Below are 18,258 nucleotides of genomic sequence, written 5' to 3' on the forward strand. Positions count from 1 at the left end.
TGCGGCTATCTCTGTGGAAGGACCAGGCCCACGCTGCTGCCTCTCCCACCATCTCTGTGAAAGGGGGGGTGCCAGGCCCACCATAGCTGACTGCGCAGCGCAGGCTCGCTGGCCCTGCCCCTTGCCCACTGGTTGTTCTGGCAGGTCATTCCAGAAGGTTGACCTACCATCTGGTCTAATTAGCATATTAGCTCTTTATTATATAGGATTATTGACTATACTAGAGGCCCAGTGCACGACATTCATGCACTGGGTAGGGGGTTCCTCAGCCCAGCCTGTACCCTCTTGCAGTTTTGGACCCATTGGGGGATGCCCAATTGGTCCTTAGCGCTGCTGCAGAGGCAGGAGAGGCTACCACCACCACTGCTGTGCTCGTCAGCCATGAGCCTGGTTTCTGGCTGAGTGGGGCTCCTCCTATGAGAGCACACTGACCACCAGGGAAGAACTCCTGCATTGAGCGTCTGCCCCTGGTGGTCAGTGCATGTCATAGAGACCGGTTGTTCCACTGTTCAGTCAATTTGCATATTAGGGTTTTAAGATATAGGACTTAGAGGCCCAGGGCATGAAATTTGTGCACTGGAGGGGGTGTTCCCCCAGCCCAGCCTGCACCCTCTTGCAATCTGGAACCCCTCAGGGGATGTCCACCTGCTGGCTTAGGCCCATTCCTTGTGGGGAATGGGCCTAAGCCAGCAGTTGGAAATTCCTCTCGCAGTCCGGGACCCCTCTCTCCTTACCGCCCACCTGCTTGCTGCTCCTTACCACTCAGCTCACTGCTCCTTAGCACTGCCATGGAGGCAAGAGAGGCTCCCGCCACTGCCACTGCACTTGCCAGCCATGAGCCCTATTTTTCTGTGTAGTTGTCTGTGGGCCAACTGCTTTCTTCCTCCTCATTTAGGGTTAGCAGAATATGAGGGCAGAGCACACTGTCCTGGAATGCAGAGAGCTTCCTGGAGCTGAAGGGAGTGGCTGGGCCCATGGGGTGAGAGGTGGACACAGAGGACATTATCTCACCCAATTGTGGGGCTGGCTGGCCAGCCTTCATCTGCCTGACCCCACCCAGGCAGGGATTGAGCAGGGTGTCTGCCTCTCCATTCTCCATCCTTCCATCTGTGACACCTGTCACCCTTTCCAGGCCTCCCCCAAAGTGAGTTCAGCTCAATCTCTGAACGTAAAAGGGCATGGAAGGTGTGATGTGAATGATACCACATCCCGCGGGGTTCGGGCTCTGGAAGAGGGGCTGCACGCAAATGAAAGATACAAGACAAGAAATAATAATTTGGAAATTGGGGGGGGGGGGGGCGGGCAGGCAGGAGCCCATCCGAAGAGGAAGGACTCCACTTGGGCTCTGGCTTTGCCATCCTTTTATTCAGTTTGGGATACACCTATAGCCGTTAGGCAGGCAATTTCCAGTAACAGACAGACTATCTTATCAGTAAGGATTTACATGACTATCTGGTGGGGAAGTTGCTTCAGCTACCATTGTCTGGACTAAACAATTGGTGCAGAGCCGTGACCTTTGCCAGGGCTCAAGGGTCACCAGCATTCCGGGCTCCTTGTCCACACTTCTATTCTAGAGAAGACAATAGGTGGCTTCCCACAGGGCGGCTCCACTCCAGTGCCCCCTTGATTCCCAGCGATAGGACCTGGTCCTCAGACGGTGGCCACAGCTGCAGAACAGAGATATGTTTCAAGAAAAGTTGGGAATGCAGAATTTTGTATGAGCCCCTATTCCAAAAGGTGGCAGTTTATTCACATTGTGGCAAAGACACCTTCAAGAGTAACATAAGTGGGTAAAGTCAGGGCCAAATCGGGCCATTTCCTCATCCAATCTCTCTGAGGCATGTGGACAGAACCAAGTCTCAGCTCTTAGAAGCACACTTCTGGGGTGTTTTTTAAGCCTAAAGGACAGTAGTCTGTCTCCATTCCTGTTCTTTGGGATTTTTTTCATCATTGGATAAGAGGATACATACATTGGGGCAATCCTCTGGAGATACAATATTCCAGTTGCACCCATGTGATGATGACAGCGCCACTTAGAGGGAGGAAGCCGACAGATGGAGAACAGGGAATTCTAAAAGCAAAAACAATGACAGAGATGCTAAGCCTTTCCTTCACGCGTCTGAAACCCATCCTTAGACAGCCTTCAGGCTGGGTGTCTGCTGGACCTTTACTACTTGGTGTCCTGGCAGGCTGCCCTGGGCCCTGCTAGGCAGTGTGCAGGTCTGTCTGGGCCAGGGGGGGTCCACCCCGCCAGTCACTCCTGGTACAGCTCCTGCACATGGGCGCTGGTCTCCAGGGGCCACACCGGGATGACAGTGTAGATGCCTTCCTTCTGCCGCAGCAGTGCCCTGTCTGCACGCCCGTCCTCCGCCTGGTCCTGGCCCCTGTCGCTTAGGCATCCCCAGTGCAGGCTAGGACCTCCACCAAGTGTCAGGGGAGTTTGCCGCTCTACAGCTTCAGTGTCACTTCTGGATGTTCCAAAAGCCATAAGCAGCCTCAAAGCATAGCAGAATTTCTCCGTCCCTTTCAAGGGTGACCACCTGGAAGTCTTTGTTCATCAGGGTGCAGTAGGTGAGCACCCCATGTCCTTGTTGAACAGCGCTTTGGCCATGTGCCTGAAGATTTGTGCCTGGTACCCGCCGGAGCTGGCACCCTCATGGAGCCTTACCTCCTCCTCCTTCATGTCTCCAAACAGAGTGTCCATGGTGGTGTCAGTTGAGGCGAGGTCACTTTGCTTCATTATCTGGACAATTTCACCTGAGGTTAACATGCAGTCAGCACCCTGGGAACTATGCAAAGCAGGGGGAAAATCTTCTCAAAGGGCCTCCAAGTTCTTGTCATAACATGGGCCACAATGACTTGGAAAATCTTGTCTGTGCCTGGGGACAGGTTCTCCAAACTGGTGAGGTAATCCTACACCAGAGAGCCCATGAGCTTCTGGGGAGACTTGGCCATGCAGAGGTGGGAGGTGATGGGGTGACCCAGCACAATCTCTGCATATCAAACTCAGCCAGGGTAGGCAGAGGTCAGCATGGATAGCCGGGGCTCTTTCTCACAGTGCTGGAAGTACCGACGCACAAATTCCTTCTGAATCTCTAGAATGCTGAAGTCCGCAGCTATCTTCATGTGAAAGAGTGTACCCCAAGGCTTTTGAGTAGCCGCAGAGCCTTCTGGATGCATCAGCGACACTCAGGCTGAATTTAGCAGCAAAATAAGGCAGAGACTGAGGACACATGACACTGCCAGCACCTTGTGTTGTGAGGTATCACATTTCTTATTAAGGTTCAGGACACAGAAGAAGTCTGTGGTGTTCTACTGAGAAACTTGGACTCCCTCCTTTGTGGTCACACAACTGTCACACACCAGGCAGTCACTCAGAAACATGTTGGCATTGTCCAACCTATGGAATTCTCTCTTCTCTCCCTTCTCCTGAGCCAGACTCCGGACATTGACTGCGGCATTCTCTTGGTCATTGGTTTTGGTTTTTTTACTACATTCCTCCCATGTGCAGTGCTCACACTTCATCTGGAGTGGGGCAGGTAGGGGAAAGACGTCATCTTTGGTTGCCCCTGGCACTGCTGGCAGTATCCTTTCTTCCTTGTGGAGCATTTAGGGAGGGAAAGTGGCCGCAGTGCTCGAGGCTGAGTTCCAGGAGGCTGGCAGTGCTGTCGGGATAGTGCCGGTGGCGTTAGGTGGTTGGTGCCTGGCCTGTCCTCTAGAGATTGAACCTACAGGACTATTAAGGGAGCCAGTCCCCAGTCTCACCGTGCCTCCACTACCAATTGATTGGAGTCTGAGGGCCTGGAGGAGGGACCAAGAGGTCTGCCTTCCAGCTGCTTCCCTGTCGCCACTGCCAGCCACTGCCACCGATTGATTGGAGCCTGAGGGACCCCAGATCCCCTTTTAGCCATCCCCTGAGCAATTGGAGCCTGAGGGCCAGGGGGATGGGCCAGTTTTGTATATATAGATTCCCTATACTATACTTTACATCCTCATGACTATGCTGTCATTGCCAATTTGTACTTCTCAATTCCTTCACCTTTTCCACCTACCCTCCTGACACCCTCCCATCGGACAAACATCAGTTTGTTCTCTGTACCTATGAGTCTGTTTTATTTTGTTTACACATTTATTTTGCTCTTTAGATTCCACATAAAGGTGAAATTGTGTGGTATTTGCCTTTCTTTATCGGACTTACTTCACTTAGCCTAATATCTCTAGGCTCATCATAAAAATTCTCAAAACTCACATAAACATTGTCATTAATCAGTGCAATAGTTACATACCAAACTACCCTTTTACAACTTTGTCATGATACCTGACAGCTAGAGAGCACCTGAAATTCTTTTTTAATAAATGGAAAATAATCTTCAGCTAGTGTTGTGCAGTGGAAAAGCACAGACATTTGAGTGATAAGTCTTTGTCCATCATGTGTATTCAACTGGTTGTTTGAAATCTGACCTAAAGAATCTTTTCTATTCAGAGTGACATCTCTACTGTCCTCATGGCCCCACATTTAAGGGCACATTTTCTGTCTGTGCCGCTCAGCACCAGCTCAGCTCTACAACTACTTCTCATGAGCCCCCTTCATACCACCCCAAGGTAAATTGCATTCACAATCTGGCATTCTTCAAAATGCTTTCTGAGCTAAGCTGCAGACCTCCACACATGAAAGCTGCCATTTGTTTTTAGTGCCTTTGTCAAGAGCAGGAAGAATTACAGTGGACAAGATAAGAACCCCCCCCCCCCACAACCCCTCACCACCACCACTCTAAGAACTACCTGTGGTCAGTGAGAAAGAAGAGGCTGATGACACTGAAATAGGGAGAAGGACCTCAGGGTCAGGTAAAGGAAAGCACACCCGACTCATGACACCAGCACAAAAGAGATCTCATGACATTTATGAAATCAATAGGATATATTGTGGAACACAGCAGGCAAAGTGAGAGTGGAGTTTAATGTGTTATTGTTGCAACTTTAAAGATTTGTAATTTTACACAATGAAGGTCTAAATTTTAAAAATGCCTTATGTTGTGGATAGGGTTAAATGATTTTCACATTTCTCAATGATCCAATAAATAACTTAATAATACCACATTGTCTGTGTGTAATTGTGGACTCATAATGCCTCATAGAGTCCATGTATTTCAACTACAGTCATAACTCTCTATTATTGCAAATTTCACTGTGGGGAGCCGATATAGGGTTAAGCCTTGGACTGACCTGTTGGCAAAGTCACAAACAAGTCCCAGCTTAGAGGGCACAGTCCTCTTAGCATATTTAGGCTTGACCTTATAACGCTCCCTAGATCTTACCTGGGAAGCTAATGGGCTGAGGGAAGTGCAACAAGAACAAAAACAAGTGAAACTCACAAGAACAGTATAAACAAGTGACACTCACAAGAACAGTGTAACTTTGGTAACCACTATCTTGTTTACCTCTGACTATAAAAATAAAGGCTCAGATTGCCTTGGGATCTTTTCTCCGTGGCCTCAGTCAGGCACAGGAAGATCCACAGAAACTAAAGAGAGCTAGAGAGTTCTGAACGCTGTCTCCGTGTAAAACATTCTTCGCGGACTCTGTCCACACCTTTGGGAACCCCTGGACTGCTGGGGCTGGACCCCGGCATTTCACCAATAGAACCTCCTATTCTGTTGATTCTTAAATTCTTCGGACATGACCTCATTAATGTTTGAAAGCTATCTTGCTTTCATACACATAAAATGCTTATAATTTATTTTATATCTCTCTGTAGGAAACCAGAATCAATTATTTCTTAAAGAAGTCATAGTTATTTTTACTGAAAAAAAAATAGTATGAGAAATAAGGATGTCTGTATCTTAAAATGTTCATATGTAGAATGAGAATAGCACTACCTACTAACATTGACTTGTTAAAATAATTCAACAAAATAATTCATATAAATTTCACTGCCCAGTGTCTGGTCCACAATAAATATTACCTTCCCTTATTATCACTCGAATGGAAAAAAATATGAAACAGATTCTCTGATTATAGAAAAGGCTCAGGCCATTCACCTAAGACATTCATTTTTTATTTTCCTCTCAACTCCTCTCACATCTTTAATATTTCTTAGTCTTCCTTAACCTGGAGGTCCCAGCCAAGTTGCTTTGTTTACAAAGCTTAGGGATGCTAACTTTACTAGGGAGTTCTCAAGGGGGGGTGGGGGAGAGGGAATCCCTTGAGAACTCCCTAGTAAAAGGGGGGGTGGGGAGGAGACATATATAATACTCTTTGTAATACTTAAACAATAAAACAAAATTTTTTTAAAAAAAGTAACAATCCAATGTCCTTAATGATGAATATAAGATATTTTATGGGAAACAAGATGACTTTGCAGTCTTTGATGGGTATCTTTCAGCATGCTGAGTGCCGTATTATTTGATGTAGATGGTAGAAAAATATCCAGAATACCTCAGGATTTACCCTCTTGTCCATTAAAGACCTAAAGTTTCTAGATCCCAGTCTACCTAACATAGCTCAATCGTTTCTGGTAACTTTCTTATTTGTTTTAATACCAAAGATTTCCTGCCTGGGGTAGGTAACAGTGCTCTATCAAGAGCTCTTGTAAGGCCTGGCCGGCTGGCTCAGTGGTTGAGTGTCAACCTATGAATCAGGAGGTCATAGTTTGATTCCCAGTCAGGGCACATGCCAGTGTTGCGGCCTTGATCCCTAGTGAAAGGCGTGCAGGAGGAAAAAAAAACTAAGATGGCGGCATAGGTAAGCACCGGGAAATTGTTGCCTCACACAACAATTGAAAATTACCGCAAAGGACTGAGCAAACATCATCCAGAACAACAGGAAGGCTGGCTGAGTGTAAATTCTACAACTAGAAGGAAAGAAAAGCACGCTGAGAGCCAGAGGCGCTGCGGAGGTGAAGTGCAGAGGTACGGCGGCTCGCGTGCGCGAGGAAAGGGGGTGGCGCCTGAGGACGCGGCTGTCTTTTTGAATCACAAGCTCCCCACTGCTCTGAACTCCGGTTCCGGGAAGTCTCTGGGAAACCAGGACCCATACGGGGAGAGGCTGGTCTGTCCGGCAGCAGGCGAACTTGAGGGCGGCTTTCCCTCAGAGGTGCTTGCAGCCGTTACCGGAACACTGAGACGTGCAACTCCGGGCGGAGAATTGGCCATAGCTGCTTTCTCCGCCCTTTGACTCCCTGAGACCCCGCCCCACCCAGGCTGCGGCAGAGGCTTTTGCATGTGAATGTACCTAACTGCAGCCGAACCAGGCAGACCCGGAACTTCCAAGAGAAGGCCCAGGCCCTGCAGCGGCTTGCATTGCTTCACAGCTGAGCCTCTTCGTGGCTCCTGCTGTGTGGCCTCAGGCAGAGGCTGAATTAGCACCTCCTTAGATCCAGGAGCCACTGTACCCAGTGGTCAGAGGGGGACCATCCAGATTGCAACTCCTCAGATCCATAAGAGACACACTCAGGGAGCAGACTCAGTGAGCACCAAAGCCCCACTGAAGCAAGTCTTGCCCCAGAAGGGTGTCTTCAGCACAGAAGTTCTCCCACTTTAGACACAGCTGATTCTCACAGCCAATTGGCCTGGAGGTCAATTCCTCCCAGTGATTCTACAACAACCAAGGCACCAAGAGTGCACCAAGAGTGTCCACCCCAGGTAACTGGGGAGGCTGAGCTACTGGGCCCTACAGGACACCTGGCGCACAGGGCCACTCTATCAACACAGGGAAGCTGCCAAAATGCGGAGACAAAGAAACAGGTCACAAATGGCAGAAATGGAGGAAAGCAAACGATTGGATATAGAGTTCAAGGCCACGTTTATAAGGTTTTTCAAGAATTTTATGGAAACTACCGATAAATTTAATGAATCCCTCAATAAGTATAGTGAGACCATGGAGGACATGAAAAAGGACCAACTAGAAATTAAGCATACACTGACTGAAATAAAGAATAATTTACAGAGATCCAGCAGCAGACAAGAGGATCCCAAGAATCAAGTCAAAGATTTGAAATACAAAGAAACAAAAAATACCCAACCGAAAAAGAAAAAAGAAAAGAGATTCCAAAAATATGAAGATAGTGTAAGGAACCTCTGGGACAACTTCAAGCGTACCAACATCAGAATTATAGGGGTACCAGAAGGAGAGAGAGGGCAAGATATTGAAAACCTTTTTGAAGAAATAATGACAGAAAACTTCCCCTACCTGGTGAAAGAAATGGACTTACAAGTCCAGGAAGCGCAGAGAACCCCAAACAAAAGGAATCCAAGGAGGACCACACCAAGACACATCATAATTAAAATGCCAAGAGCAAAAGATAAAGAGAGAATCTTAAAAACAGCAAGAGAAAGAAACTCAGTTACCTACAAGGGAGTACCCATACGACTGTCAGCTGATTTCTCAACAGAAACCATGCAGGCCAGAAGAGACTGGCAAGAAATATTCAAAGTGATGAATAGCAAGAACCTGCAACCAAGATTACTTTATCCAGCAAAGCTATCATTCAGAATAGAAGGTCAGATAAAGAGTTTCACGGATAAGAAAAAGCTAAAGGAGTTCATCACCACCAAACCAGCATTATATGAAATGCTGAAAGGTATTCTTTAAGAAGAGGAAGAAGAAAAAGGAACTCTTACCATTTGCCACAGCATGGATGGAACTGGAGAGTGGATAAATACCACAGGATCTCACTCATTTGTGGAATATAATGAACAACATAAGCTGATGAACAAGGACTGATCCAGAGACGGAGAGGCATTGATTGGACTGTCGGGACTTGGAGGGAAGGTAGGGGAGGGTGGGGGTAAGGGGGAAAGATCAACCAAAGGACTTATATGCAAGCATATAGGCCTAATCAATGGACATGGACAACGGGGGGGGGGGGGGGGGGGGGGGGGGGGGGAGGGCATGAGCGGGGGGGGGGGGGTAGAGGGTAACGTGGGGACAAGGACACATATGTAATATCTTAATCAATAAAAAATATATTAAATAAATAAATAAATAAATAAATAAATAAAAAAGAAAGGCGTGCAGGAGGGAGCTCATCAATGCATCAATGATTCTCTCTTATCATTGATGTTTCCCTCTCTCTCTCTCTCTCTCAATCTCTCTCTATCTCGAAAACGGGGCTAAGATCTCCGCGTATGCCTTCCACAAGAACCAGGGAAGGGGCTCGGCTGCTGCAGGAGTTGCTGTGGGAGCGGCACAGGGGCGGCATCGCTCCCAGGTTCCAGGTTGTGCATCTCAACGCGGTGACCGTGGACAATCGCCTGGACAACGTGCAGCTGGTGCCGTGGGGCTGGCGGCCCAAAGCGGAGGAGACCTCCAGCAAACAGAGGGAGCAGAGCTTGTACTGGCTCGCAATCCAGCAGCTTCCCACGGACCCCATCGAGGAGCAGTTCCCCGCGCTGAGCGCCACGCGGTACTACACGCCAACCGGGACGTGGTGGAGGAGGAGGAGAGCTCCTGCACCTCCTACGAGTGCCGCTACCCGCCCTGCGCGATGATGTATGATCGAGAAGCAGCTCTGGGAGTTCAACGTCTGCGGGCGCTGCCAGGTGGCCCGGTACTGCGGCTCGCAGTGCCAGCAGAAGGACTGGCCCGCCCACAAGAAGCACTGTCGGGAGAAGCGGCGCCCCTTCCAGCAGGAGCTCCAGCCGGAGCGGTGCCTGGGCAGCGGCAGCACGGCCCCGCGGCTCCAGGCCTGCCCTGGGCACCGCGGACACGGTGTGGGGGAGCCTGGTGTGGAAGAAGCCAGCGCCCGGAGCGGCAGCGGCCGTGGCGGCGGCCCTGGTTGTGGGCACTTGGCGGGGCCCAGTGCTCCCCTGGAAGTGCTCCTCCAGTAGAGACAGCGGGGAGGCTCCCGCCAGGATGCTTCTCATTATTTATATGTTAATATGTTTGTAAAAAATATATATAAGAGCTTTTATAAGGAAAAGAGAACACATTGCATGTGAAAGTGACTTGTGACTGCGACATGTGGTGGAAATAGACTATTGTTTTAGTATGCCCAAATCTAGTGCACTAGCTAATGTGGTAACAAGGAAGGACTAGCGGTCAGGAGTGTGTCCACATTTGGGTGTGGTTCAGCCCACTCAGTGGAAGATACTGGACAAATTACATTAGCATGCTATGTTTTTATATCCCATTTCAAAAATGCAGATAAAATATATGCACTTGTAAACATAGATATAGAGGATTGTATACGTGCATGTTAAAGACTTGGCTCAAGATTGCAGGTGGAGTCTAGTTATCATCGGCCTAATCCTCATTTAGTGATTAAATTAACAATTAACATCAATAAGAGCCAGGGAAGAAAAGAATTCATTAACACTTCAGTTGTGTTGGGGAATTCCAACAAGCTGGAGAGTGAAGATCAGGAATAGGGAAAAATGAAACTGCAAGAATCCACCACCTATAACACATGTGGAGTGTCTGCTAGGAGGGCACAAGGGGGAGATTCAGCCTAGAGTCAACACACAAGTTGGAGGAAGCCCAACTCAGGCCTGTTATTGATCAGAGCTAGAGTACCCAAAGCTTGGACGTTGACCCTTGATTTCATTCTGGTTTTTGCTAAGCACTTTGCTAGTGTGAGGCACGGAGGAGAGACACTGGGGACAGGAAGGAACAAAGAGTTTCTGACCCTTGGAAGATCAGGGGGGTCTTACACAAAGATGGCAAACTATTGTCATGTCTTGCAATGTGTCCCATCCCATCTTCCCAAAATACCAGGCACATTCAACTGTCATTTTTTTAGGTGAGGAGAGGGACTCTCAAACTCAAATATAAAATGGAAACCAGGAATGATTAAAAAATTGACAAGGAAAAGAGAGGCATCAGACTCAACCTGTGGCTGAATTCACACCTACTGAAGGAGAAATAGAACAAAGAGAAGACTCTCAAGTATTTCCTGCTACAGGCATATGAAAGAATCACTTAGAGATTTTGGAAATTAAGTATTGGAACTTCAGTAAAAAATCTCAGTAGATGGACTGAGTAGCAAAGTGGACACTGCTGACAGATAATTAGAAAGCTGGATGATCTAGCAGATAATACAAACTGAAGACCAGAGGGGACATATGAAAGAAAAGACAAGAGAACTGAACAACATGAACAAGTTTAAACATCCACCTAAATGGCATTCCAGAAAGTGAGAAGAGTACAAATGGAGTGATAAAAATAATTTAAAAGTAGGAAAAGGAAAGGAAAGGCAGAAGTAGCAGAAGAAGCAGAAAATTTTCCAAAAGTGAAGAATATCTTAAGATTGAAAGAATGTACTTCAGACTGAGTGTGAAAAGAACTCATTAGACATATTACTGTCTAATATCAGAGCACCAGAGATGAAGACAAGATCCTACTAGTTCCAGAGAGAGGGAATAGATGGGTTATGGTCAGAAGACTAAGAATCACACTGACTTCAGACTTCTCACCAACAGCTCCAGGTACCTAGTAAACTGCTGGAAGCCGGCCCATGCTTGCTGCTTGACACAGTCGCTGCAGGATAGAAACATCTGCACAGCATATGTTTCAAGGGACCTGGCGTATATAGCATACTGTTCTTAATATGTTTGCTCCCCTTAGCGCTGTGTGTTTTAACCAAGGTCACCTCTCCGAGAAAGGTTGTTTCCCCAGGTAGGAATTTTTCCCTGAAGTCAGGGAGGGGATGAAACTTCTTAACTAAGTGCCAGGCGGGTAGTTAATCACTACAAACAATCATGCTTAAGCTACATAATCTTTACTCCCTGGAATGGAGATAAGAAACGCCCTAACCTTTGTAATAGAAATTGACAGGATTAAAATCAACTGGGATAAATATGGATGTAACAAGACAATAAACAGCAGAACCTCTCTGGAGATCCAGACCAGAACTTGGCTGGAGATCCTGGCTAGAGATCCTGGCTAGGCTGCTGATCAACTGAACGCTGTCTCTGTGTCATTCCTTCTTCGCCGACTCCATCCACACCTTTGGGGACCCCTGGACCTGCTGGGGTTGGACTCCGGCATCTGGCGCCCGAACAGGGACCCCTTAGGTAAGTCCCCCCGTACTTGGGACGGATAGGACTGCACCGTAGGGTGCTTCAGACCCCCCCCCCTATAGAGGATAAGTAGGGTAAGCAGGTAGTTAGTACAGAACTTAGATTGACAAGATGGGTCATACTGAGTCTAAAGAAAAAAGACTGTATTAATCTTTTAACGCATATGCTTGCTAGCAGAGAAGTTAAGGTTACTCCCAGTCAGACAGAAAGTTTTATAGAAGACGTATGTCAATGGCTTCCTGAGGATGGAACTGTTAATTTAGAAACTTGGACTAAAGTAGGAGAGCAATTAAAGAACTATTACAGCTACCATGGATCTGAGAAGGTCCCGGCAGTTACCTTTTCTCTCTGGAATTCAATCTGTGAAACCTTGGCACCAGAGGCAAAAACGGTTGAACTTTCTCAAAATTTAAATAGTCCCTCGGCTCCACCCAGAGAGGATACATCATTATTGTCTTCAGCTCAATCTAAAAGCAATTTAGCTATGCCTACTGATCGGGAGGAGAATAAATATCATAAACATGACCATTGGTCCTTTCCAGTCAGTAGAGAGGAGAGAGGCCCTCCCATTCAAAACAGGCTCCCCAAATTAGAAAGGAAGCCTGCGGCTCCTATGAGCTCCATGTCTAAATTTCAAAGGGCGATAAGAGAAGCTGAAGCTAATGGAGATCTTGAATTCTCACTCTGCTTCCCAGTTGCATATGAGAATGAGTCTGGTGGGGACGGAAACCCCACCTGGGAGCCTATACCTTACAAAGTACTTAAAGAATTAAAATTGGCCTGCTCTGAATATGGACCTCTAGCTCCTTACACACAAACCTTGGTAGAAACCCTAGCCAGTAAATGGATGACTCCTTATGATTGGTCACAGGTTTGTAAAGCCTGTCTCTCAGGAGGCGATTACTTATTATGGAAAACTGAATATGATGATCTTGCTAAGAAAGCTGTAGCCACTAGCAAAAAAACCAGAAAAGGAATAACCCTAGACATGATATTAGGAGAAGGTGATTTTAACATGGCTCAGGAGCAAATGAATATGCCCACAGAGGCGCTTACCAAAGTAACCAGTTGTGCAGTAAATGCCTGGAAATCCCTACCTTATACAGCAGGAAAAACAACCACCCTTACAGAGGTTAAACAGAAGGTCGAGGAACCATATCAGGATTTCCTTTCTCGCCTCATACAGGCAGTCAAGAGAGTAATCAATAACAAAGAGGCAGCCGATATCCTAATCAAACAACTGGCTTTTGAAAATGCTAATAATACCTGTCAGGCTTTATTAAGGCCGATTCGCAGAACAGGAACTATAAATGATTTTATAAAACAGTGTGCTGATGTAAGTCCAGCATTTATACAGGGTGTAGCTATAGCTGCAGCTCTCAAAGGGGAGACATACCCTCAATATGTACAGGGTATAGGACAAGCCAGCAATAATACAGGTAATAAAAGAAATATGAACTGCTACTCTTGTGGCTTATCTGGGCACTTTAGCAGATAATGCCCAAATAAAAATAATAATACTCAGGCCAGATGGCAAGCTCCTCGACAGTCTGGAAATACATTAGGGAATAATATTAATCCTCCAAAAACCGTTTGTCCCCGATGTCAGAAAGGATTCCATTGGGCAAAGGAATGTAGATCAAGATACCATAAAAATGGTCGGCCTTTAAACTCTACAAATAGCTCCCAAGGAGGTTATATCCCATCACCTCAATTGGGAAACTTGAGAAGGGGCCAGCCCCAGGCCCCTGCAATAATAGGGGCATCAACCTTCAACCCCTCTGCAAATTTCGATCAGTTAGTGACCTCTTCAGGGCAACCCCAGGCAGTGCAGGATTGGACCTCCACTCAACCACCCATGCAGTACTAACCCCAGACTCGCCAGTAGCAGCCATTCCTACAGGAGTGTCTGGGCCGCTGCCTGAGGGAACCGTAGGTTTACTATTAGGACGGAGCTCCACCTCGTTACAGGGGATTTTAGTCATCCCAGGAGTTGTTGATGCAGACTACACAGGAGAAATACAGATTTTACTTTCCCCACCCACCACAACTATACAGATTCAGCCCAACCAGAGAATTGCCCAATTAATCCTGTTACCAATACATAAAATAGGGACAGCTGTTACCCAGGAAGCTAGAGGGGCCGGAGGCTTTGGATCTAGTGATGCAGCATTTTGGATACAAGAAATCCATGCTACTAGACCTACAAAAATTTTACAAATTCAGGGAAAACCAATTGAAGGTCTATTGGATACAGGAGCAGATGTTTCCTGCATAGCAGGGAAGGATTGGCCCTCTTCATGGCCCACGCACACCACCTCCACTTCCCTAGTAGGACTGGGCAAGGCATCTAATGTAAAAAAGAGTTCTCAGATTCTAACTTGGGCTGATGAAGATCAACATTCAGGAACATTCTGTCCCTATGTAATTACGACTATCCCCTTTACATTATGAGGAAGAGATATCTTGTCTCAAATGGGAGTTGTATTATATAGCCCCAGTGATAGAGTAACATCACAGATGCTAGACACGAGATTTAATCCAGGAAAGGGATTAGGAAAGGAAAGTAATACCTCACACTCCTCGACAGGATCTGTAATTGGGGCCATTGCCCTTAGGACTGCTGATCCCATAGTCTGGAAATCGTCACAACCAGGGTTGAGCAATGGCCCTTAACATCTGAGAAAATATCAGCAGCCCGACAATTAATTGATCAGCAATTAGCAGAGGGACATATAGAGCCATCAAATAGTCCCTGGAACACACCCATATTTGTAATAAGAAAGAAATCAGGCAAGTGGAGACTTTTGCAAGATCTAAGAGCCATAAATGCCACCATGGAAGATATGGGCTCCTTACAACCTGGATTGCCCTCCCCTGTGGCAATTCCACAGGAGTATTGTGTTGTTGTTATTGACTTACAGGATTGTTTTTTCACTATACCTCTTCACCCAGCTGATTGTCAAAGATTCGCATTCAGCATACCATCAGAAAACTTTAAACAGCCTTATCAGAGATACCAATGGAAGGTTCTCCCACAAGGGATGAAAAATAGTCCTACATTATGTCAAAAGTTTGTAGATCAGGCATTGCAAGTTATTAGAAAGAAATTTTCAGATCTATATCTTATTCATTATATGGATGATATTTTACTAGCTCATAAAGATCAGGCTACTTTACAGGAAATTCTTACTCAGACCATCCTTGCTTTAGAAGAACATGGTCTAAAAATAGCCCCAGAAAAGATTCAGACTGAACCTTCTTTTTCATACTTAGGCAGAATATTACATACCTCTACTATCACCCATCAGCCTCTACAATTAAGAAAAGATCATTTAAACACATTGAATGATTATCAGAAACTATTAGGTGATATCAACTGGGTCAGGCCATATCTAAAAATAACCACTCTTGACTTAAAACCTCTATTTGACATTTTAAAGGGAGATTCTAACCCTAAGTCTCCCCGACAATTAACTGTAGAAGGAGAAAAGGCTATAGCAAAAATAGAACAGGCCATCAATAAACAGCAACTACAGTATCTAGATTATTCCAAATCTTGGGCCTTAATTATTCTAGCCACTAAATATACTCCTACAGGATGCTTGTGGCAGGAAGGACCATTAGAATGGATACATTTACCTGTCACTCCTAGGAAGATTGTACCACCCTATCCCTCCCTAGTGGCCACTCTCATTATCAAAGGTAGACGTCGCAGTATCGAACTCTTTGGAAGAGAAGTTACTGAGATAATAATACCTTATAAAAGAGAACAATTATACACACTATTACAATTTGAAGAAGAGTGGCAAATAGCTATAGGTAACTTCCCAGGACAAATTTTACACCATTTGCCAAGATCACCTATATTGCAATTTCTCTCCCTACATCCGTTTATATTTCCTATTAAATGTTCAAAAGAACCATTATCACCTCCTGCCTCCTTAGTATTCACAGATGGTTCCTCTAATGGTAGGGCAGTAACAATCATTGACTCAACCCATGTTCAACAAACTCTAGAGACGTCAGCTCAGAGAACAGAGCTTTTGGCAGTCATTTATGCTTTTGAACAATTGCAACAGGTTCCCTTTAACTTGTACACTGACTCTCAATATATAGTTAAATTATTTCCTCATATTGAGACTGCCTCTCTCCCACAAGGAAGAACAGCCATTTTCTCTTTGTTAACTCAGCTACAAACTTGCATTCACAAACGAGAAAAGGCTTTCTATATTGGACATATTAGAGCTCATTCCTGCCTACCAGGACCCTTAAGCGAAGGAAATTATCAGGCGGATTTACTAACTCGCCCAGTAGTTTGTACAGCTCTAGAAGAAGCCCGGCGGTCTCATGCCATTCACCATCAAAATGCTTCTGCTCTCCGTCTATATTATCGCATATCTAGAGAAGCTGCTCGAAGTATTGTGCGTGACTGCGGCCATTGTCCTACTCATTTTCCTAGCCCTGCTACTGGAGTTAATCCAAGAGGACTTAGACCCTGTGACTTATGGCAGATGGATATTACTCATGTCCCATCTTTTGGCAAACTTTGCTATGTGCATGTTTGTATTGATACCTTTTCTCATGTTATCCTTGCTTCTGCACGTACAGGAGAAGCCTTTAAAGATGTAAGTCAACATCTGTTCCAATGCTTTTCCTACCTAGGAATACCAAGGGCACTTAAAACTGACAACGGGCCTGCCTATACCTCTAGAGCTTTTAAAAACTTATGCTCTACATTCGGCATCGCACATACTACAGGAATACCCTACAATCCTCAAGGCCAAGCAATAGTAGAAAGGGCTCACCAAACTTTAAAAACACAAATTAAAAAATTACAAGAAAATGAGTTTAAATATTCCTCTCCTCATCATGTTCTACAACATGCTCAATTTGTAATTAATATACTAAATGTAGATTCTGAGGGAAATTCCCCGATGTACAGGCATTGGAACCCTGATCTAACTAAACCTAAAGCCCTCATCAAATGGAGAGACTTGCTTACAGGAGCCTGGAAGGGACCTGATGTACTTTTAACCTGGGGGAGAGGATATGCTTGTATATTTCCACAGGACGCAGACTCACCTGTGTGGATTCCAGACCGTCTAGTCCGACCTTATGTCTCACCGCCCTCCATCTCTGCCTCACCATAGCACACCTGACCAGTGCCCGTCTGCAGCAGATGTACAGCCCTGAGCTGGAACAGTCTGTCCATTGGGAGGATCACATGTGCCTCCTTTTTGTCTTTCCACATGTCCCAGCTTTGCCCCACATCTCCTTTCCTTTTTCCTTTTTTTAAAATCTAACTACTTGTTTTCTGGTTCTTTGGCCTTTCTCCTTCTTTCCTGAACACAGCCTTTTCTAGAATCTCCCTACCCTACTGTTCCAGGAAGGGCACCTCCCTTTTATGCCGTGACTAGGGGTGTTTGGTATATGTCCCATACATGGAGTTGTCTTGTGCCAAGAGCCTGACATCCTGGGCTGAGAAAGCCCTGTTCTCGGACTCTCCTTTGTCCTGTTTTGGCCCCTCTTACCCTTGTGCCAAGAGGGACCCTCTTCTTACAATCCAATTGCCCATAGCTATTGCCTGAGCTCTCTGTTCATGCTGAGGTTGAAGCCTCATGGTGGCTGGTACCATGGATCTGTCTCTCACCCAATAGCGTGAGCTGAGCCCTCCCTGGAGAAGAAACCTGGGTTCCCCAAGATATGTGATCAATGCCGGGGCCCCGCCAGCAGGCAAGGGGATCCCAAGGCAGTTGCTGGGCATGGAGGCCAGAGGGACATAGGCTACCAAGGAGACAGAACTGAACCTCACATCACCCTACTTGGCCCAGAGATGGCTGGTAGTCAAAGACGGGTAAGACCCCACAGGGTGGGGCAACCTAAGACAGGCACAGTCGGGGGCCAGTAGGAGAGAACTTGGGGTTCAACAGAGGTGGGGCACAGATCCTCACCCCCCCCAATGTTTCAGGGGCTTGAACACTCGCCCCTTCTGAGGAAGGTCTCCTGTCCCCATGGCTGCTTCCCGCTTCCCACGCCCAGCTCAGATCGGGACCCAGGTAAAGACAGAGACTGGCTGACAGCAGCTGCCCTCTCACTGCAACAGGACTTGTTTCCCATTTCTACCTTGGACCACGGGGAAAGGGTCAGCTGAAGGAAAGGGCTATGTCAGGATGCTGCCTTCTTCCCTTTGTTCTCCCTCTTTTTTCTAAACACTTCCATGCCTTGTAGTTCTTTTGCT

At 46.4% G+C, this 18,258-nt stretch overlaps 2 pseudogenes; one reads left to right on the forward strand and one right to left on the reverse strand.

Annotated features, from left to right (window-relative positions):
* Positions 1–1,549: 1,549 nt before the first annotated feature.
* LOC118663696 lies at positions 1,550–4,679 on the reverse strand (annotated as a pseudogene).
* Positions 4,680–9,097: 4,418 nt separating this feature from the next.
* On the forward strand, positions 9,098–9,827 carry LOC118665446 (annotated as a pseudogene).
* The last annotated feature ends 8,431 nt before the right edge of the window (positions 9,828–18,258 follow it).

The sequence above is a fragment of the Myotis myotis genome, unplaced genomic scaffold, assembly GCF_014108235.1.
Source record: "Myotis myotis isolate mMyoMyo1 unplaced genomic scaffold, mMyoMyo1.p scaffold_m19_p_10, whole genome shotgun sequence".
Taxonomy (NCBI): domain Eukaryota; kingdom Metazoa; phylum Chordata; class Mammalia; order Chiroptera; family Vespertilionidae; genus Myotis; species Myotis myotis.